The following is a 22,076-nucleotide window of genomic DNA, read 5'->3' on the forward strand; positions in this document are numbered from 1 at the left end:
GACTCATATCAACCCTGTATGACAACTTAGAACTGCCTCACAAGGTTTCCTAGGTTGCAGTCTTTATGGTGCAGCCCTGGTGGCCCCGTGGTTAAGAGCTCGGCTGCTAACCAAAGGGTGGACAGTTCGAATCCGCCAGTTGGTTCTTTGCAGAAAGACATGGCAGTCTGCTTCTGTAAAGACTTATAGTCTTAGAAACCCTATGGGGCAGTTCTACTCTGCCCTATAGGGTCACTATGAGTCGAAATTGATTCAATAGCAACTGGTTCGGATTTTGTTTGGTTAGAATCTTTATGGGAGCCCATCTCCAGATCTTTTCAACCCCTGAGCTGGTGGGTTCCAACGGCCCACCTTTCAGTTAGCCAAGCACTTAACCGTTGCACCTCCAATACTTAACTCTGCACGCGAGAGGGCCCTCTCCTGACGTCTCCCGTCTCCTCACCCCGCACACCTTGGCGTTGTCCTTGCTTCTAGACCCCACCCTCCCCTCTGGAGGCCCAACCCCCCCACGCCCGCCCCACACCCGGGCCGCTGGGCGGGGCCGGCAGCCATGTTCCTCGCCGTCCAGCCAGTTACTCACGGAAGCGCCCGGACGGGTGGTGAGGGGTCCGGGCCGGATGGCGCGCCTTAGAGAGGATGCTGTTCGTGCTGCTTTCCGTGCCGTGGTTTCTGAAAGGTATGAAACTCCGGCAGCTGGGTGGAGGGACCCGCTCCCAGACTGAACAAGCCCGGCCCCTCGAAGGTGTGGAGGGAAGGTGCCAGGAGGGCGGTTCCCAGTCCCAGCAGTCTGTGGGCTCCAGAGGTTGGAGAGTCCGGACGTTGGGTTAGCAGCTGGCATCGCCCCCTCCGGCGTACCCCGTCCCGAGTGATCCCCAGGGGCGGACGCGGTGCGGGGCCGGGCGGACGCAGCCACTCTAGGGGCTGCGAGAGGGAGCCTCTGGCCCGGGAGACGCAGCTGGTCTGCGAAATTTCATCCCCATGGATTTGCGGGGGGGTGGGGATCCAGCTGCGGAGTGCCCTCGGGCCTGGGGGCTTGAAGGGCTTGGGGAGAAAGGCCGTGTCCAGGGCTGCGCCCAGGTCCCTCCTCTGCCCGGGGCGGGTTTGCGGGCCAAGCTGGGGGATGGGCGCCTGCCCCCCCGCCCCCCACCTGCTCCCTGTGCCGGGGGGGGGGGAAACGAAGGCCCAGAGTTCGCCCGGGGGGGTGAGACTCCAGACTGAGGACGGGGCACTCGCCCCCGTTCGTCGTCCCACCCCCACCAGACTCCGTAGGGTGCCAGGGGCGGGGAGAGAGCGATCCCCCGCCCAAGGCCCCGCTGCCCCTTACTGTTTTGGGCGCTGTGCCTGGGAGGCTGAGGCACCCCGCGCCCGCGCCCGCGCCCGGCTGGTCTACTCTCGGGGCTGGGGCGTCGGCGCGGCCCCAGCCCCACCTGGAAAGGAAGGGGTCCTGGGAATCTGTGGAGCAGCGCGGGGATCCTACTCCTTGTGGAAGCAGCAGCGATTCAGTGTGTGTTAACAGTGTGGGTGCCGGGTCCCGCTCCCCCTCTGGGTGGCGGGGGTGGGGGTAGCAGGAAGGGGTCCTGAGCGCCCATGTTGTTTGTTAACTTAAACGTTTGTGCGGCGCTGTGTAGCGGTAGCTGTGGACGCGGTCTCTGGTGCTGAGGGGATTTGAGGGTTCCTCAAACTGGTGGGATTTGGAGCCTCTACCCTGGTGGCAGTGGGTTCAGTGGGTTACCCTGGTGGCGTAGTGGTTAAGTGCTAAGGCTGCTAGCCAAAAGGTTGGCAGTTTGAATCCACCAGGCGCTCCTTGGAAGCTCTGTGGGGCAGTTCTACTCTGTCCTATAGGGTCGCTATGAGTCAGAATTGACTCGATGGCAACAGGTGTGGTTTTTTTTTTTAGGTTGGAGATTAGGTGTCTCTCGGGCTGACATTTGAAGGTCTGGAGCTGACGGTTTATGAGGGCTTGTAAGGGTTTTAAGCGCTCCAGCCATGGGCACCAACCCGATCTTCCAGCCCCTGCGGACTGACCGCCCCCCCCCCCGGGGGGGGTTGGCTGCTCTGGGACCCTGAGCCCAGAGGGCGATGAGAAGCTGACAAACGTGAGTGATGCCCTCCCTGCAGGCTCCAGTCAGCGGGGCAGCCCTGCTCACACGGTCTCAATAGGGGCAGTCGGCTTCGTGCCTGGGGGGTGGTTTCCGAATGTTTCCTCGTGGCCCACCCCCCCCCGTGCGGGGCGACAGCTCTAGTAGAGGCCTGCAGGGCATCAGGGTGTGGAGGGGCAGAGCTTGGGCGGGGAGGGCGCGGCCCTGCAGGTTCCTGTACATGACCACGGCAGGGGGGTGCGGGTCTTGAAGGCTGGGCCTGGTCGAGGACCCACTAGGTCTCACAGACGGAGTGGGTTAGGATAATCATAGCATTAATGGGAGTATTGAGAGAGCGCCCTGGGGCGTTGGGTCCCTCGGGAAGAAAAGCTTCTGCTGTCGCCACTGGAGCGGTACCCAGTTCGTCCCGTCTTAGGTCCAGGAGGTTCCCATGCTCGGAGGGTCTGGTGGGCAGAACAGAACCGGCGGTGCGCACGCCCTCTCGCGGCCTTGCGCCCAATCGCTGAGGTTCAGTGTCAGGTGATTCTAAGCCATGGTTTTGGAACTCAATAGTGAAGCAGAGCAAAGAAATGATGCAGTGCCTTGATGGGACCGGTGGAGACAACAAGAAGCAAAGCACAGCTGAAACTTCAAAATTCCACTGAGTGTTAGTAGGATTTGGAGGGAGAAAATAGACGGAGAGTCGAGAGGCCCAGAGATGCAGAAGGGTTAGAGGATTAGGGTTAGGGGTTAGGGTTTGGTGTTAGGGGTTCAGGTTTGGGGGTTAGAGGTTTGGGAGTTAGGTTTAGGGGTATAGGTTTTAGGTGGCTGGGGTCGGGGTTAGGGCTGGGGTTACTAGGCTAGGGCACAAGTGGTTTAGGGTTATGGTTAGGGTTAGAGTGAGGCTGAGGTTGATTCCCAGTCTTGTGTACCGTCTCTTCCTTCACCAGAGTTACCACATATCTGTCGTTTGGTTGGAAACCCTGATGGCATAGTGGTTAAGACCCACCAGTGCTAACCAAAGGTCTGCAGTTCGAATCCACCAGGCGCTCCTTGGAAACTCTATGGGGCAGTTCTAATCTGTCCTATAGGGTCTCTATGAGCTGGAATCGACTCGACGGCGGTGGTTTGTTTTTTTTTGGTTATTATTTAGTTAGCTTTTCTCTACCCACTCTCCGTCTGCCTGGTGAACATCAAGGATTGTTTCTGTGTGTAAATGTTTTCATGAGTTTTTATGATAGTGGTCTCTTAGTGTATATGTCGTTTTGTGATTGACTTAGTCAGCATGATGCGCTCCAGATTCATCCATGGTGTGAGATGTTTCAGAGATTCATCATTGGTCTTCGTTGTCGTGTAGTGTTCCACTGTGTGTATGTACCGTAGTTTGTTTATCCATTCCTCCGTGGATGAGCACTTAGGTTGTTTCCATCTTTTTGCTACTGTGAATAATGTCGCAGTGAACACGGGTGTGCATATGTCTATTCCTGTGACTGCTCATGGAAACCCTGGTGGCTAGTGGTTAAGTGCTACGGCTGCTAACAAAAAGGGTTAGGGTTTGAGGTTCGGGATGTTAGGGTTAGGGTTGTTAGAGTTCTGGTTGTTAGGGTTTGGGGTTAGGGGTTGGGGTTAGGGTTTTGGGGTTAGGGATGTTAGGGTTAGGGTTGTTAGGGTTTGGGTTAGGGTTTTTCGGTTGGGGTTAGGTGTTAGGGTTAGGTTTAGGGTTTGAGGTTAGAGTTTGGATTTACAGGTTAGGTGTTAGGGGTTGCAGTTTGGGGTTTACAGTTTTGGGGGTTTAGGGTTTTGGGGTTTAGTCGGTAGGGTTTGGGTTAGGTTTTAGGGGTCAGGATTTAGGTTTAGGGTTGGGGTTGGTGTTGGGTTTGTTTGGGATATGTGGTTTGGGGTAAGAGAGTGGGTGTTAGAGGTTTGGGGGTTAGAGATTGAGGGAGTTAGAGGGTGAGGGGTTAGAGGGTGAGGGGGTTAGAGGTTGAGAAGATTATAGAGTGAGGGAGTGAGAAGGTGAGGGTGTGAGGGGGTGAAGGTTAGGGTTTAGGGTTAGAGGGTTTAGGCTTAGGGTTCAGAGGCTTAGGGTTAGGGGGTTAGGGTTTCAGGGTTCAGAGGTTGGGGTTGGTGTTGTGGTTAGGGTTAGAGAGTTAGGGTTAGAGGGTTAGGGTTGGAGGTTTAGGGTTAGAAGATTAGGGGTATGGTTTAGAGGTTTAGGGTTAGGGGTTAGGGCTAGGGTTTAGGGGTTCAGGTTTAGGGGTGTGGGATGGGTCTGGGGTAAGGTTTTAGGGTTTAGGGTTAGAGGGTTATGTTTAGGGCTTAAGGCTTAGAGTTTAGGGTTTCAGGACTTAGGGTTTAGGGCTTAGGGCTTAGAGCCTAGGGTTTAGGACTTAAGGTTTAGGGTTTAAGGCTTAGAGTGAGGGTTAGGGCTGGGGGCTGGGGTTAGGGTTTAGGGTTTAGTGTTAGGGTATTAGGGTTAGAGGGTTAGATGGTTTAGCGTTTAAGTTTAGGGTTTAGGGGTTAGGGTTAAGGGTGTTAGTGTTTAGGGTTTTGGCATTTAGGGTGTTAGGGTTGAATGTGTTAGGGGTAAGAGTGTTAGGGTTTTAAGTGTTAGGGTTTACAGTTTAGGGTTAAGTGATAGGGTTAGGCTTAGACTCATTCTTAGGTTTAGGGCTAGGGATTTGAGGTTTAGGGTTTGGCGTTGGGTTTGGGGGTTGGGGTTAGGTTTAGGGCTAGGATTAGAGGGCTAGGGTTAGAGGGTTAGAGTTAGAGGGTTAGGGTTTCAGGTTAGCGTTAGAGGGTTAGGGTTCGAGTGTTAGGGTTAGGGTTAGGGTCGTTAAGGTTAGGGTGGTTAGGGGTTAGGTGTTAGGGTTTAGGGTTTAGGGTATAGGGGTTAGAGTTTGGGTTAGGGTTAGAGTTTAGGGCCTTGGGGGTTAGGACCTAAGGGCTTAGGGCCTTAGGGGCTTTGGGACTTAGGGCTTAGGGGCTAGAGTTAGAGGGCTAAGGCCAGAGGGCCAGGGTTATGGTTTGATTCCTGGTTGGCAATTTTTTTCCTTCAATATTTTGTATAAGTCATCCCATTGCCTTCTTGCCTCCATGATTTCTGCTGAGTAGTCCAAGTTTATCATTATTTACTCTCCTTTGTTGGTGACTTCCTTTATCCCTAGCCTCTCTTAAAATTCTCTTTATGTTTGATTTTGGCAAGTTTGATTATTATATGTCTCGGTCACTTTCTTTTGAGATCACCTTATGTGGAATTTGATGAGCATCTTTCATGATATCAGGGAAGTTTTCTGCCAACAAATCTTCAACAGTTCCCTGTGTATTTTCTGTTAGCCCTCCCTGTTCTGGTACTGCAATCACTCATAGTTATTTCTCTTGATAAAGTCCCACATGATTCTTTGGATTTCTTCATTTAAAATTCTTTTATCTGGTTTCTTTTCAAATATATTGGTCCCAAGAGTTTTATCTTCTATCTCAGTAATTCTGCCTTCCAGTTCTTCAGTTGTGCTCTTCTTACTTTCTATCGAGTTTTCTAACTCTGTAATTTTATTGTTAATCTTCTGAATTTCTGATTGCAGTCTCTCTATGGTTTCTTGCAGCTTATTAAATTTTTAATTATGTGCTTGAGTAACCTTTTTAATTTCTTCAGCTGCTTTATCTTTGCGTTCCTTGGCTTGTTCTGTATTTTGCCTCATTTCCTTCCTGATATCTTTGAGAGTTCTGTATATTAATCTTTTGTATTCTGTATCTGGTAATTCCAGGATTGCACCTTCATCGAGAAGATTCCTTGAGTCTTAGTTCTGAGAGCTTGTTGAAGCAATCATGGGTCAGCTTCTTTTTTTTTTATTTTAATAATTTTTATTGTGTTTTAAGTGAAAGTTTACAAATCAAGGCAGTCTCTCACATAAAAACTTATACACAACTTGTTACATATTCCCAATTACTTTCCCCCCAATGGGACAGCCCACTCCCTCCTTCCACTCTTTCTTTCCGTGACCATTTTGCCAGTTTCTAAGCCCCTCTACCCACCCATCTCCCTTCCAGGCAGGAGATGCCAACATAGTCTCAAGTGTCCACCCAAACCAAGTAGCTCACGCCTCACCAGCATCCCTCTCCAACCCGTTGTCTAGTCCAACCCATGTCTGATGAACTGGCTTTGGGGATGGTTCCCGTAGTGGGTAAACGGAAGGTGTGGGGGCCATGATCACTGGGGTCCTTCCAGTTTCAGTCAGACCATTAAGTCTGGTCTTTTTATGAGAATTTGGGGTCTGCATCCCACTGTTCTGCTCCCTCAAGGGATCTCTGTTATGTTCCCCGTCAGGGCAGTCATTGGTTGTGGCCCGGCACAGTCTAGTTCTTCTGATCTCAGGATGATGTAGTCTCTAGTTCATGTAGTCCTTTCTGTCTCTTGGGCTCGTTATTATCTTATGTTCTTGGTGTTCTCCATTCTCCCTTGATCCAGGTGGGCTGAGAATCATTGATGCATCTGAGATGGCTGCTTGCTAGCATTTAAGATTCCAGATGCCACTCTTCAAAGTGGGATGCAGAATGTTTTCTTAATAGATTTTATTATGCCAGTTGACTTAGATGTCCCCTAAAACCATGGTCCCCAAACCTCTGCCCCTGCTTTGCTGACCTTCGAAGCATTCAGTTTATTCAGGAAACTTCTTTGCTTTGGTTTAGTCCAGTTGTGCTGACCTCCACTGTGTTGAGTGTTGTTCTTCCATTCACCGAAAGTAGTTCTTGTCTATCTCTTTAGTAAATACCCCTCTCCTACCCTCCCTGCCTCCCCCCCTCATAACAACAAAGGAATATGTTCTTCTCAGTTTAAACTATTTCTCAAGATCTTATAATAGTGGTCTTATACAATATTTGACCTTTTGCTACTAATTTCACTCAGCATAATGCCTTCCAGGTTTCTCCATGTTATGAAGTGTTTCACAGATTCGTCACTGTTCTTTGTTGATGTGCAGTATTCCATTGTGTGAATATAGCATAATTTATTTATCCATTCATCCATTGATGGGCACCTTGGTTGGTTCCATCTTTTTGCTATTGTAAACAGTGCTGCAATAAACGTGGAAGTGCATGTATCTATTTGTGTAAAAGCTCTTATTTCTGTAGGATATATTCCGAGGAGTGGGATTGCTGGGTTGTATGGTAGTTCTATTTCTAGCTTTTTAAGGAAGCACCAAATTGATTTCCAAAGTGGTTGTATACCATTTTACATTCCCACCAGCAGAATATAAGTGTTCCGGTCTCTCCACAGCCTCTCCAACATTTATTTTTTTGTGTGTTTTGGATTAATGCCAGCCTTGTTGGAGTGAGATGGAATCTCATTGTAGTTTTGATTTGCATTTCTCTAATGGCTAATGATCGAGAGCATTTCCTTATGTATCTGTTAGCTGCCTGAATGTCTTCTTTAGTGAAGTGTCTGTTCATATCCTTTGCCCATTTTTTAATTGGGGTGTTTGTCTTTTTGTGGTTGAGTTTTAGCAGAGTCATGTAGGTTTTAGAGATCAGGCACCGGGCAGAGATGTCTTAGCTGAAAACTTTTTCCCAGTCTGTGGGTGGTCTTTTTACTCTTTTGGTGAAGTCTTTAGATGAGCATAGGTGTTTGATTTTTAGGAGCTCCCAGTTATCTGGTTTCTCTTCGTCATTTCTAGTAATGTTTTGTATTCTGTTTATGCCATGTATTAGGTCTCCTAATGTTGTCCCTATTTTTTCTTCCATGATCTTTATCGTTTTAGATTTTATGTTTAGGTCTTTGATCCATTTGGAGTTAGTTTTTTGCATGGTGTGTGGTAGGGGTCCTGTTTCATTTTTTGGAGGTGGCTATACAGTTACGCCAGCACCTTTTGTTAAAAAGACTATCTTCTCCCCAATTAACTGACACTGGGTCTTTGGCAAATATCAGCTGCTCATATGTGGATGGATTTATATCTGGATTCTCAATATTGTTCCATCGGTCTATGTGTCTGTTGCTGTACCAGTACCAGGCTGTTTTGAGTACTGTGACAGTATAATTTGTTCTAATATCAGGCAGAGTGAGTCCTCCCACTTTGTTCTTTTTTAGTAATGCTTTACTTTTCCGCGGCTTCTTTCCCTTCCATATGAAGTTGGTGATTTGTTTCTCCATCTGTTTAAAAAATGTCATTGGAATTTGGATCGGAAGTGCATTGTATCTATAGATGGCTTTTGATAGAATGGACAATTTTACAATGTTGTCTTCCTATCCACGAGCAAGATATGTTTTTCCAATTACGTAGGTCCCTTTTGTTTTTTTTGCAGTAGTACCTTGTAGTTTTCTTGGTATAGCTCTTTTACATTTTTGGTAAGGTTTATTCCTAAGTATTTTATCTTCTTGGGGGCTGCTGTGAATGGTATTCATTTGATGATTTCCTCTTCAATGTTCTTTTTGTTGATATAGAGGAATCCAACTGATTTTGTGTGTTTGTATTGTAATCTGAAACTTTGCTGAACCCTTCTATTAGTTTTCTTGAGGATTCCTCAGGGTTTTCTGTGTATAAGATAATGTCTTTGGAAATAGAGATAATTTTATTTCTTCCTTACCAATCTGGATGCCCTTTATTTCTTTGTCTAGCCCAGTTGCTCTGGCTAGGACCTCTAGCACAATGCTGAGTAAGAGCAGTGATAAAGGGGATCTTTGTCTGTTTCCCGTTCTCAAGGGAAATGCTTTCAGGCTCTCTCCATTTAGGATGATGCTGGGTATTGGCTTTGTATCAATACCCTTTATTATGTTGAGGAATTTTCCTTCTATTCCTATTTTGCTGAGAGTTTTTATCATGAGTGGGTGTTGGACTTTGTCAAATGCCTTTTCTGTATCAATTGATAAAATTATGTGGTTCTTGTCCTTTTTTTATGTGGTGGATTACGTTAATTGTTTTTCTAATATTGAACCAACCTTGCATACCTGGTATAAATCCTACTTGGTGATGGTGGATTATTTTTTTGATATGTTGTTGAATTCTACTGGCTCGAATTTTGTTGAGGATTTTTGCATCTATGTTCATGAGGGATATAGGTCTGTAATTTTCTTTTTTTGTGTTGTCTTTAGCTGGTTTTGGTATCAGGGTTATTCTGGCTTCATAGAAGGAGTTAGGTAGTATTCCGTCCTTTTCTATGCTTTGAAATACCTTCAGTAGTAGTGGTAAGTCTTCCCTGAAAGTTTGGTAGAACTTTGCAGTGAAGCCATCAGGGCCAGGGCTTTTTTTTGTTGGGAGTGTTTTGATTACCTTTTCAATCTCTTTTATTGTTATGGGTGTATTTAGTTGTTCTACTTCAGTTTGTGTTAGTTTAGGTAGGTAGTGTGTTTCTAGGAATTCATCCATTTTTTCTAGGTTTTCAAATTTGTTGGAATACAATTTTTTGTAGTAATCTGATATGATTGTTTTAATTTCAGTTGGATCTGTTGTGATATGGCCCATCCCATTTCTTATTTGGATTATTGGTTTGTTTTCCTGTATTTCTTTAGTCAGTCTGGCTAATGGTTTATCAATTTTGTTCATTTTTTCAAAGAAGCAGTTTTTGGCCTTGTTAACTCTTTCAATTGTTTTTCTATTCTCTAATTCATTTAATTTTGCTGTAGTTTTTATTTTTTGCTTTCTTTTGGTGCCTGACAGTTCCTTTTGTTGCTCTCTTTCTCTTTGTTCAAGTTGTAGGGACAGTTCTTTCATTTTGGCTCTTCTTTAATATGTGTGCCTTTATTGATATAAATTGACCTCTGAGCACTGCTTTCACCATGTCCCAAAGGTTTTCATAGGAAGTGTTTTCAGTCTTGTTGAATTCTGTGAATTTCTTTATTCCCTCCTTAAGGTCTTCCATAACCCAGTCTTTTTTGAGCAGGGCATTGTGCAGTTTCCAAGCATTTGATTTCTTTTCCCTGGTTTTTCTGTTATTGATTTTTGCTTTTATGGTCTTTTGTTCAGAGAAGATGTTTTATAATATTTCAATGTTTTGGGTTCTGCAAAGGCTTGTTTTATGACCTAATATGTGATCTATTCTAGAGAATGTTTCATGTGCACTAGAAAAGAAATTATAGTTTGCAGCTGTTGGGTGGAGTGTTCTGTATAAGTCTATGAAGTGAAGTTGTTTAATTGTAGCACTTAGATCTTCCGTGTCTCTATTGAGCTTCTTACTGCATTTCCTATCCTTCACCGAGAGTGTTGTGTTGAAGTCTCCTGCTATAATTGTGGAGGTGTCTATCTCACTTTTTAATTCTGTTAACATTTGTTTTATGAATGTTGCGGCCCTATCATTGGGTGCATAAATATTTAATACGGTTATATGTACCTGGTAAATTGTCCCTTTAATCTTTATGTAGTGTCCTTCTTTATCCTTTGTGGTGGATTTAATTTTAAAGTCTATTTTGTTGGAAATTAATATTGCCTCTCCTGCTCTTTTTTGATTGTTGTTTGCTTGATATATTTTTATCCATCCTTTCAGTTTTGGTTTATTTGTGTCTCTTAACTCTAAAGCGTGTCTCTTTTAGGAAGCATACAGACTGATCGTGTTTTTTTATCCAGTCTGCAACTTTCTGTCTCTTTATTGGTGAATTTAGTCCATTTACATTAAGTGTAATTATAGATAAGTATGAGTTTAGTGCTGTCATTTTGATGCCTGTTTTTGACAATTTCATTTTCCATTTACCTTTTTGTGCTGAGTTTTTCTTTGTAGAATGTGTGTTCTTCCTTTTTATAGTAGTTGAATTTATTTTGGTGAGTCGTTATGTTTATCTTGGTTTTTATTTTGAAGTATGGAATTGTTAGACCTTGTTGTGGTTACCTTAATATTTACCCTGGTTTGAGTAAGTAAAAACCTAAGTTGTTTCGCCCTGTATCACCTTGGTTTCCTCTCCATATGTAATTTCTAAGCCTCCTGTATTTAGTCCCTCTTTTTTCACTATCGTAATCTTTTACATAATCACATCAATGATTCCCTGTTTTGAGTAATTTTTTTAATTAATCTTATTTTGTTTTTGTGATTTCCGTATCTGGGTTGATATCAGGATGTTTTGTTCTGTGACCTTGTGTTGTGTTGGTATCTGATATTATTGATTTTCTGACCAAAGAATTTCCTTCAGTAATTCTTGCAGTTTTGGTTTGGTTTTTGCAAATTCTCTAAGCTTGTGTTTATCTGTAAATATCTTAATTTCACCTTCATGTTTTAGAATTTTGCTGGATATATGATTGTTCGCTGACAGTTTTTCCTCTTTCAGTGCTCTATATATGTTATCCCATTGTCTTCTTGCCTGCATGGTTTCTGCCGAGTAGTGCAAACTTATTGATTCTCCTTTGTAGGTAACTTTTCGTTTATCCTTGGGTGCTTTTGAAATTTCTCTTTATCTTTGGTTTTGGCAGGTTTGATGATATGTCTTGGTGATTTTCTTTTGGGATCTATCTTGTATGAGGTTCGATGAGCATCTTGGGTAGATATCTTTTCATCTTTCACAATGCCAGGGAATTTTTCTGCCATCAGATCTTCCACTGTTCTCTCTGTATTTTCTGTTATCCCTCCCTGTTCTGGAACTCCAATCACACGCAAATTACTCTTCATAGAGTCCCCCATGATCCTTAGGGTTTCTTCATAGTTTTAAATTCTATTTGATTTTTCTTCAACTATATTTGTGTCAATTGTCTTATCCTCCAGCTCCCCCACTCTGCATTCCAGTTCCTCGATTCTGCTCCTGTGACTTCCTATTGAGTTGTCTGATTCTGTGACTTTATTGTTAATCTTTTGGATTTCTGAATGCTGTCTCTCTATGGATTCTTACAGCTTATTAATTTTTTCACTATGTTGTTGAATAATCTTTTGGATATCTTTAACTGCTTTATCCGTGTATTCCTTGGTGTTTTCTGTAGATTGCCTTATTTCATTTGTGAGGTCATTCCTGATGTCTTGAAGAATTCTGTATATAATTTTTTTATATTCTACATTTGGCAATTCTAGGAATGTATCTACATCTGGGAATGATTTTGATTCTTTGATTTGGGGGTTTGTAGAAGCAATCATGGTCTGCTTCTTCATGTGATTTGATGTCGACTGCTGTCTCTGAGCCATCTATAAGATATTGTAATATTTTCTTTTATATTTGCTCACTGAGTCTTATCTTCTTATTTTGTTTTGTTACAAGACACCCAGATGGGCTACTAGATTGTGGTATCGTGATTGATTTAGCTTTTGAATCACTTACGTCCTATTACCAGCTTGCCTGAGCTGTTACCAGGTATATAAGTGTATGAGTCCATTCACTATTCTTGAATAGAATCAGCTCAGGTGTCCTGATAGCTGGTCACCTAGTGTGTGGTGTAGGCTCTCACGTATTATCTTAGAGGAGTAGTGGTGATGGTTGTATGCACCAGTTTCTATTAGTGGCATGGGGTCACATTTCGAGGAGGGCAGGATGCTGACAGCCTTCCTTCAAGTGACAGTGAGGTAGGTGTGGCTCTATTCTCTAGAGCACTCTGGTGCGTGGGCTTTGCAGCTGTATCTTAGGCACCCAATGCTTGGGTAGGCGTCACTATTCTCAGACCCCTCTAGCAGGTGGCTAGGTGATGTGGGTGGAGTCTCAGCCCTCAGTTCACTGGTGTGGATCAGCGAGGGCTCTGTTTAATAGGTAGAGAGGTATCTGACCTCCAAAACTTGCCTTTCCACTGCTGAGCTAAAACAATTATGGTCAGATCTCTATCAGAATTGCCTTTACATTGTAATAGCCACCTAGTTACCTGTAGGGTGAAAGCCAAAGACTATGGGTCTGTTAATGCCTGGATGGAGCTGATTCTGTACTGTTATTTCAGTTTAGGGAAGTCAGGGAAGGATTTTTTCTTTGATTGTTAAATGCTGCTTTTCTCAGGCCAGGAGAATGGGTTAGAAAAGAAAGAAGAAAAAAAATCCAGCAGTGCACTTCACTCTCTGGCACAGAGAATTCCAATGTTAATGAAGCTGGCTGGGGCAATGAGGGATGGAATCAGATATATAGAAGAGAGTAGCCTGGCAAAATATAGAAAGTTACTTATGTTGTTTGGTGAGGACTGTTTTTTCTGAGATTCCAGAGCATTGTGTCGCTCGTGTGTGGTGGCTGGATCCCTGCTGAGACTGTCCCAGAGGGTTAGGGCTGCGTCCATGCTCACACCATCTCAGGAAGCCACAATCGGCTCCCCCACACTTAGTCCAAAGCCCAGCACCAGGGTTTCCTTTCTGGGACGCTGCACTCCAGGCTCCAGAACCAGTCGCTGCTTCCCTATAGTTTTTCGTTTCCCTGTCAGCCACGTCTGTGTGGAGCCTGTGTGTGCTGCCTGGGTCCCCTCTGAGGTTGGTCCTGAGGGTTGGGCCTATATCTGTTCTTCCGTGTCTCAGTAAGCCACAATCAGCCCCACCACTCTGACACCAGGAAACCACGAGGGCTCAAGGCTGTGGCGTGGGACACTGGCTCTGGAAGTGGTCCCTGCTGCAGCGTGGCTTTTCGCTCCCCCGTCACTCAGGTCAACTCCTTAGTTCTGTGTTTGATGGTCAGGGTTTGTAGATTGTCCTTTATGTAATCAGTTCACTTGTTTTTTCGAGTCTTTGTTTCAAGAGGGATAAGCGGAATCTTCTACCTAGTGAGCCATCTTGGTCCTGCCCCCGTGTCTGCCTCTTTATGTGATTTGATATTGACTGTTGTCTCTGAGCCATCTGTAAGTTATTGTATTAGTTTATTTTATGCTTGCTTTTTGTATCCTAGCTTCTTGCTTTGTTTAGTTTTGGTATACCCAAATAAGCTGCTTGAGTGCACTAGGTTGATTATTTTCACCTTTGAAGCTCTAATGTACTATCACCAGATGGCTAGCACTGTTACCAGGCATATGAGCCTAGGAGTTCATTTATTTTTCTTGTATGGATTCAACTCAGGTGCCCAGGTAGTTGGTCATAAAGTGTGTGGTACGGGCTCTGTCCTACAGTCTTAAAGGGGCAGGGGTCATTGGTGTAGGCAGAAGTATCTGGCTGCAGTAGGGGGTCAGGCTCTGATCAAGGCAGGGGTCTGACAGCTGTGCTCTGAGTGTCTGTGAGGAAAGTGCATCCCTGTTCTGTAGAGCACATGGGTGGGTTCTGCAGAAGGGCAGTGGGTACCCAATGCTTTTGGTTGTAAGTTCTGGGCGGTACTACTTATCCTTGGAGCCCTATCACAGGTGGCTAGGTATTGTGGGTGGAGCCAGCAGTCCTTATGCCCCTGATGTGGGTAGGTGAAGACCCTGTTTAATAGGCAAAGCAGTGTCAAACATCAAATACCCATCTTTCCACCGTTCAGGTGAAACAGTTGCAGTCTGGCAACAAGGGCCTATTCTCCTGAAATGGGCCCACACAGGTCCATGCTGGGGTGAAAGGTATTCAAAGCCCATGGACTGTTTGTGCCTGAACAAGAGCTGCTTCTGTCCTGAGCTCCCCAGCTTAATTGAGCTGGCAGATTATCTTTCCCCCAGTTGTGAACTTATACCTTCTTCAAGGATGGAAAAATGGCTCAGAGTGGTACCAGGGCCTATCTCAGGCCCAGGGAAGTTGACAGCCACTGAAGCCGGCTTGGGGGCTGGGGGCGTGGTAAAATAAACACAAGTAATTAGCTTTTGCTGAGAGTGCCGTTCTTCTCTTGTTCTGGAGGTGTGAGTAGTCTGTGCAACTTGCTGTCCTTCCCTGAGCTAAACGCCTGTGGAACGCCACTGCCAGCCCCACTGCAGTCGCTCCAGGGAACGGTGCCTGAGGGTTCCTGGCTATTCAGGTCCAGTAACTCCTCTCCACTTCTGAATAGTCTCTCCCTCCCCCTGCCGCTGAGTCCATTTTCTAACTTTACCTTTGATGTTCAGGGCTCCTAGCTTCTCATAAATATAATCGCTTCACTTGTTTTTTCTGGTCTTTTTTGTAAGAGGGATCACTGGTGGCGTCTCAATACTCAAAACTTCATCATTTCTTCCTTTCACTTTAGCTACTCGACATTCAAGAGCAACGTTCAGAGTCTCTTCCGACATCCGTTTTGGTCTTTTCTTTCTTTCCTGTCTTTTAAAGGATCTCTTGCTTTCTTCATGTGTGATGTCCTTGATGTCATTCCACAACTCGTCTGGTCTTCAGTCGTTAGTGTTCAACACGTAAAATGTGTTCTTGAGGTGGTCTCTAAATACAGGTGAGATATACTCAAGGTCATATTTTGGCCCCTTTTGACTTATTCTAATTTTCTTCAGTTTCAACTTGAACTCCCATATGAGCAATTGACAGTCTGTTTCACAATTGATCCCTGGCCTTGTTCTGACTGATGATATGAGTTTTCCCATCTTCTCTTTCCACAGATGTAGTCAGTTTGATTCCTGTGTATTCCATCTGGTAAAGTCCACGTGTATAGCTGCCGTTTATGTTGGTGAAAAAAAATATTTGCAGTGGATGAGTCACTGGTCTTGCAGAATTCTTTCATGAGATTTCTGGTGTCATTTATTTCATCGATGCTGTATTTTCCAACTACTTTTCCTTCTTTGTTTCCAACTTTAACATTCTAATGACCAGTAATTATCAATGCATCTTGATTGCATGTTTGATCAATTTCAGGCTGCAGAAGTTGTTTAAAATCTTCAATTTCTTTATCTTTGGCATTAGTGGTTGGTGCATCAATTTGAATAGTCGTATAAACTAGTCTTCCTTGTAAGTGTATGGATTTTAGCCTATTAGTGACAACATTGTACTTCAGGCTAGATCTTGAAATGTTCTCTTTGATGATATGTAACGTCATTCTTTTGACTCTAGTGGAATATCCATGTTTGTAAGACTGCTCACAGACTGTTTCACCAGAGAGTTTTCTGGTACTGCAACATCTACCACTAATCTCTGTGATCCCTGTGAATTGGCAAAATAAGAATAGTGCTATAGATTTCTTCCAAATACAGAAAACATAAGTATGAAAATGTTCTTGCTGTTGATTATATTCTTTACCAATCTGTTTGTGTGGGATTTTTGGTACTTCACTTGAAAAATGAGTCCAAGGTACTGTGATGTGATTGTTTACTTTGTGTGGCCTTTCTAGCCATGGTCTTATAACATCCACCCTGGTGCTTGGGCAGGACTGTGTGATAGGGTAATTGTGGCTCACCAAGGGGATTGTTTATTTTCCCTTCAAAGAGAACCAGTTCCAGAGCAAAGAGGAGGATTCAACTCCCATCAAGGAAGAACAGCCAAGAGCCGAGCGTATATTATGGACCTGAGATCCCTGCACTGAGAAGCTCCTAGAAGCAAGAGACTGAGATAGAGAGAGGAAGCTGTAACCCTGAAGATGGTAAGATGCCATGGCAGGAGAGACCGAGCAACAGGGACCTGGCTATAGGAGATGATGGCCCATGGAGAAGGAAAGCTGAGTGCCTTTGGAGAGAGGCCGGCCCAAGGCCAGGCAGAGGCACGCCTATCAGCACAGGAGGGAAGAGGCTGTCCTGATAGAAGAACTGTATTCTGAGTGTCTTTGAGCCTGAGCTATAACTGTTACTTCCCTAATAAACCCCATAATCGTGAATATGGACTATGAGTTCTGTGTGGCCATTGCAATGAGTTATTGAACCCAGCAGAGAAGTAGGGAGTGCTGTGTGAGGGACAGTTGGTGTCAGGGTTAGTGAAGATGGTGGAGAGAGGATAGTTTTTCACCAATGCCTTCAATGCAGCTTCGATTTCTTCCTTTTATACCATCAGTTCTTGATCTTATGCTACCTATTGAAATGGTTGAAAATTATCCAGTTCTACTGCAGTGGCTGTATTAATATCAGACAAATTATACTTCAGAAAAAGGAGTATTATTGGGAATAAGTAGGGACATAACATAATAAACGTTCAATTCTCCAAAAAGATACAACACTCCTAAATGTGTATGTGTCTAACAACAGGGCTCCAAAATACAAAAACTAATAAATCTGAAAGGGGAAATGGACAAATACGCATTTATAACTGGTATCAGTACTTTTCTATCAATAATTAATAGAGCCCTGCTAGCTGAAGTCCAAAGCATCTGTATGAACCACTCATGGATGTCTATGTGTGTGTATGTGTGTATGTATGTATATAGTATAAAGAGAAGTAATACAGAAATAAACATAGATACATGTTGTAGTCCTTCGGAGGTACAAACGGTTAATGCATTCAGCTGCTAACCAAAATGTTGGAGGTTTGAGTCCACCCAGAGGCACTTTGGAAGAAAGGCTTGGTGATCTACTTTTGAAAAATTAGCCATTGAACTGACACACTTGTGTGTCAGTACTACTCTGACACACATGAGGGGAGGGGTCACCATGAGTCAGATCAGCTTGATAGCAATCGAATGATTTTTTTATGCATTCTGCCAATGTTTGTCTTTTAATTGGTATCTTAGGCTGGGTTCTCTAGAGAAACAAAACCAGTGAGGTGTATATATATATATTTATATATAAATAGCTTTATATCAAGAAAATGGCTCACGAGGCTGTAGAGGCTGGTAAGTCTCAAGTCCATGGGTCAGGCTTGTGGCTTCTCCTGACTCACATAGATGCAGGGACTGCAGAACTCAAGATCTGCAGGTCATACAACAGGTCTGTGGCTCACAGGCTGCAAAGGCTGACAGATCTCAAGATCGGCAGGTAAGCTGGCAGGCCGTGGCTCACAGACTGCGGAGGCTGGTGAATCCCAAAATTGGAAGGTAAGCTGAGAGTTCAAGTCCCAAAATCTTGAGATCAGATGAAGAGGAGCCAGCTGCAGGATTCCGAGTGAGCAAAAACTCAAGAGCCTTGCCAGAAAGTCCACCTATATTGGATGCAGTCCACACTCCCGAGGAAACTCCCTTAGATCTGATTGGCTACTCACAGCAGATCCCATCATGGAGGTAATCACATTATATCACATCTCATCATGGAAATGATTGCATAGTTATACGACTGCTAAACTACATCATAACTGCCAAAGCACTGAGAATCATGGTCCAACAAAGTTGACACACAACTTTAATGCTCCCAATTGTGAATTTAATCTATTTAAATTTAGAGCGATTAATGATAAGGAAGGACTTATGTCTTCTACTTTGTAGTAGGTCATATACGTATTTTGTTTCTCATTTTCTTCACTACCGTCCACTTTTGTGTTTGACTGATTTTTTTCAAGTGTACAATTTTGATCCTCTCCTTATTTCCTTTCCTTATATTTTTTAACTTCTTAGTGGTGATCATGAGGATTACAATTAATATCTTATGTTTATAACAATCTTCTTTTAATTAATACAAATTTAGCTTCAACAGTATACAACATTCTGCTTTTATTCAGCTCAGTTACCTCCCCTACTTACGTTGCTGTTACAAAAATTGCATCTTTATACATTGTGTGTCCGTTAAGAGAGATGTATAAGTATTTTTATGCATTTGTGCTTTAAATCATATATGAGAAAAAGAGAGGCGTGATATAAAAATATTACTGACTTTGTTTTATCTAAGTAGTTACCTTTACAGAGTCTTCGTTTCTTTTTATGGCTTCAAGTTACTGTCTAGTGTCCTTCCGTGCCAGCCAGGATGATTCCCTGTAGCATTTCTCATAAGGCAGTTCTGCTGCTAACATACTCCCTCAGGTTTTGTGTATCTGGGCATGTCTTAATTTCACCTTCATTTTTGAAAGATAGTTTTGCTAGATATTGACATCTTGGTTCATAGTTTTGTTTCTGTATTTTTTTTCCAGTACCTTAAATACATCATTCGACTATTTTCTTGTCTCAATGGTTTCTGATGAAAAATCAACAGTTAAACTTGTTGAGACTCTCTTGTACATTAAAAAAAAAATTTTTTTGTACATTAGGGGTCACTTATCTGTCGCTGCTTTCAAGTTTCTATCTTCGTCTTTTGACATTTTGATTATGTCTGTCTGTGGATATCTATGTATTTACTGTCCTTTGAGTTTATTGAGCTTCTTGGATATCTAGGTGACATTTGGGAAACTTCCAGTCATTACATTTTTAAATATTCTTTCTGTCCTTTCATCTTTCTTTCCTTTCTGGGACTCCTTAATGAGTATGTTGGTATGCTTGATGTTGTCCCGCAGGTCCCTTAGGCTCTGTTCATTTTCTTCATTCTTTTTCCTTTATGCTCCTCAGTTAGAACAATTTCAGTTGTGCTTTTTCAAGTTTACATTTTCCTGCTTTCTTGCTCAAATCTGCTGTTGAGCTCCTCTAATGAAATTTTTATTTCAGCTATTCAACTTTTCAGCTCTATAATTTCTATTTGGTTCTTTTGTATAATATTTCTTTATTAATGTTTTCTACTTGTTCATACATTCTTCTCTTGGTTTCCTTTTTTTGTGTGTGTGTCTATGGTTTGTTTAGCTCTTTGAGGAAATTTAAGACAATTGGTTTAAAATCTTTGTCTAGTAATCCCAATATCTGTGTTTCCTTAGGGATGCTTTCTGTTCATTTCTCTTCTTTCTTTCTTCTTAACAAATGAACCATCCTTTTCTTTTTTCTTTTTATGACTTAGAATAGTGTGTTGCAAACTGGATATCTTAAATATTATAATGTAACTCTGGAAATCAGATTCCCTCCTGTCATTAGGGTTTGCTTTTTTTTTTTTTTTTTAATTGTTGAGGGCCAGTCATCCATTTGCTTAGTGATGTTTCCAAACTATTTCTGCAGAGATTGTATGTCTTCTCATGTGTGGACACTGAAGTTCTGTTCTGTTATCTCAGCAGTCAGTTCATGACCTGACAGTGCTTTCTTTAAACGCTTGTAGCCAAAAAGAAAAAGTAACATTATCCCAGTCTTTGCAGATTGGCTCTGAACTGGCGCGTTCTTTCAATGCTAAGCAAGAGTGCCTAAAACTCTGCCCTAGCCTTCACTTCCTGCCCCCATGGAGCCCAAAGATCAGCCAGAGGTGCAAGCCTAAAGCTTTGTCAGGATCTTTATGAGCATATCTTCATCCTTAGGCAAGAACATTGCACTTCAGATTCCTCAGTATATATGGTAGCCCTTCAAAGCCCTTAAACCACCAACCATTGTCCTCTCAGCCCTTTTTCCAAGCTTTTGGATGTCTCTGCTGTTTTCTCTGTCCTTCATCCTTTGACCCTGGAGGTAGGACCAATTCTTTTTAGCTTCGTACTTCTGAGTTTCCATCACATTATACATTTTTTCTTGTGTGCTGTTGAGTCAATTCTGACTCATAGTGAATATAGGATGGAGTAGAACTTCTCCAAAGGTTTCTAAGGCTGTAATCTTTATGGAAGGGAACGGTCATATCTTTCTCCTGTGGAGTAGTTGGTGGATCAAATCAAAAGGTTTAACAGCTGAGTGCTTAACCACTGCACTACTGGGGCTCCTTTTGACATCATGCATCATAATAGATTTTTAACACACCCCTCAGAAACATAGAAGTCCATAAATTATCAAGGATACAGAAGATTTAACATGTAAAAAAATACCAAATTGATATATGTGTATGTGTGTGTATTATCTAACCATGAAAGAATATACATTCATCTCATGCACATACATAGTGTGTATAAAAATTAACTGTATACTGTGTTATAAAGCAAGTCTCAACAAATTTCAAGAGTCTGCAATAACATAGAGGATACTATGTAAGTACACCATAATTAAAAAAAAAAACCATCTTAGAAAATGAAAATACAAAATCTCCATTTTTTTTTATGTAAGTACACCATAATTAAAAAAAAAAAAAAACATCTTAGAAAATGAAAATACAAAATCTCCATGTGCTCGGATATTTTAAAATACTATGAGTCAAAAAAGACATCATAATGAAAATTAGAATACATTTTGAAGTGAACAATTATGAACATAGTGCATATAAAAATTTGTGCAGTACAGACAATATAATATAGGAAACTTATAGCCTTAAAAATATAATTGGAAAGAACAAATCTTGAAAAATAAGTGAGTTAAACATCCATTCAAAATGTTGGGAAAAAACCAGAAACGAACATTCATAGGAATTTTTGTTTCTATTAATGATTGAATACATGCAACAGACGATCAACAAAGACTAAAGTTGATTCTTAGAAAATGCTAGTAAAATTGACAAACTTTAGGCAAGATTGATCAAGTGAAAAAGAATGAAGATATAAAAAACGAATATCAGGAATTAGAAAGAAAATGACTACAGATCTTGCAGAACATAAAGATAATGTGAGAATGTTATGAACCGTATTAGCCAATAAATTTGCAAATTTAGGTAAAGTAGGCAAACGTATCATACCATGTAAGTTAATAACAACGATTCAAGAAGAAACAGGAAGCAAAAGTAATTCCACAACTGTTAATAGAATTGAATTAGAGCTCAAACTATTCTCAAAAAGAAAACTTCATATCAGATGGCTTTTCCTGCAAATTCTGCCAAATATTCAAGAAATATTTCACAAATTCTTCAATATAAAATGAAATATATACCCAAACTCATTTTATAAAGCTTGTAGAATGAATATTGATACCAAAACCTGACAAGAGAAGCAGAAGATGGGAAAATTACAGGCCAATGTCACTGATGAACATAGATGCAAAATATAAAAATAAATAGGCAAAACAAATCCAGCAATACTCTAAAGAAGAATATATTATGACCAAGTTGGGTCTATCCCAAGAATTCAAGGTTAGTTTAACATTCGAAAATGAATCAGTATAATTTGCCATATGTACAGGAAAAATAAATGTGATTATATTAATAGGTGTAATAAAATAAGTATTTGATAACCTTCAGCATCCACTCATGTTTTTTAAAAGAACGTCTAGCATGCCATGAGACCAGAAGAACCAGAAGGTTCCCGGCTGCTGTCGCTGAACATTTTGATCAAAGAGTCCATAGAAAAGCCCTGATCAAAAGGGGGAAAATGCAGAACAGAATTTCAAATGAACCCTAGACTTTTTGGAGCCACTGAGGGTGAATGAACTCCTGAAACTATTGCCGTGAGATAATCTTTAAACATTACACCAAAAGCATTCCCTTGAATCATCTTAAAACCGAA

General features: G+C 42.4%; 1 long non-coding RNA gene across 9 annotated transcripts in view; it reads left to right on the forward strand.

The window, feature by feature from the left end:
• The first annotated feature begins 564 nt into the window (after positions 1–564).
• LOC135229951 (uncharacterized) overlaps positions 565–22,076 on the forward strand; it is a 200,155-nt gene continuing 178,643 nt past the window's right edge. For 6 of the 9 annotated variants that reach the window (XR_010320622.1, XR_010320625.1, XR_010320621.1 and 3 more), the window contains exon 1: positions 13,243–16,386. This is a non-coding gene — a long non-coding RNA (uncharacterized LOC135229951). The other 3 variants (XR_010320620.1, XR_010320623.1, XR_010320619.1) reach the window with 3 other exon arrangements.

The sequence above is a fragment of the Loxodonta africana genome, unplaced genomic scaffold, assembly GCF_030014295.1.
Source record: "Loxodonta africana isolate mLoxAfr1 unplaced genomic scaffold, mLoxAfr1.hap2 scaffold_67, whole genome shotgun sequence".
Lineage (NCBI taxonomy): Eukaryota > Metazoa > Chordata > Mammalia > Proboscidea > Elephantidae > Loxodonta > Loxodonta africana.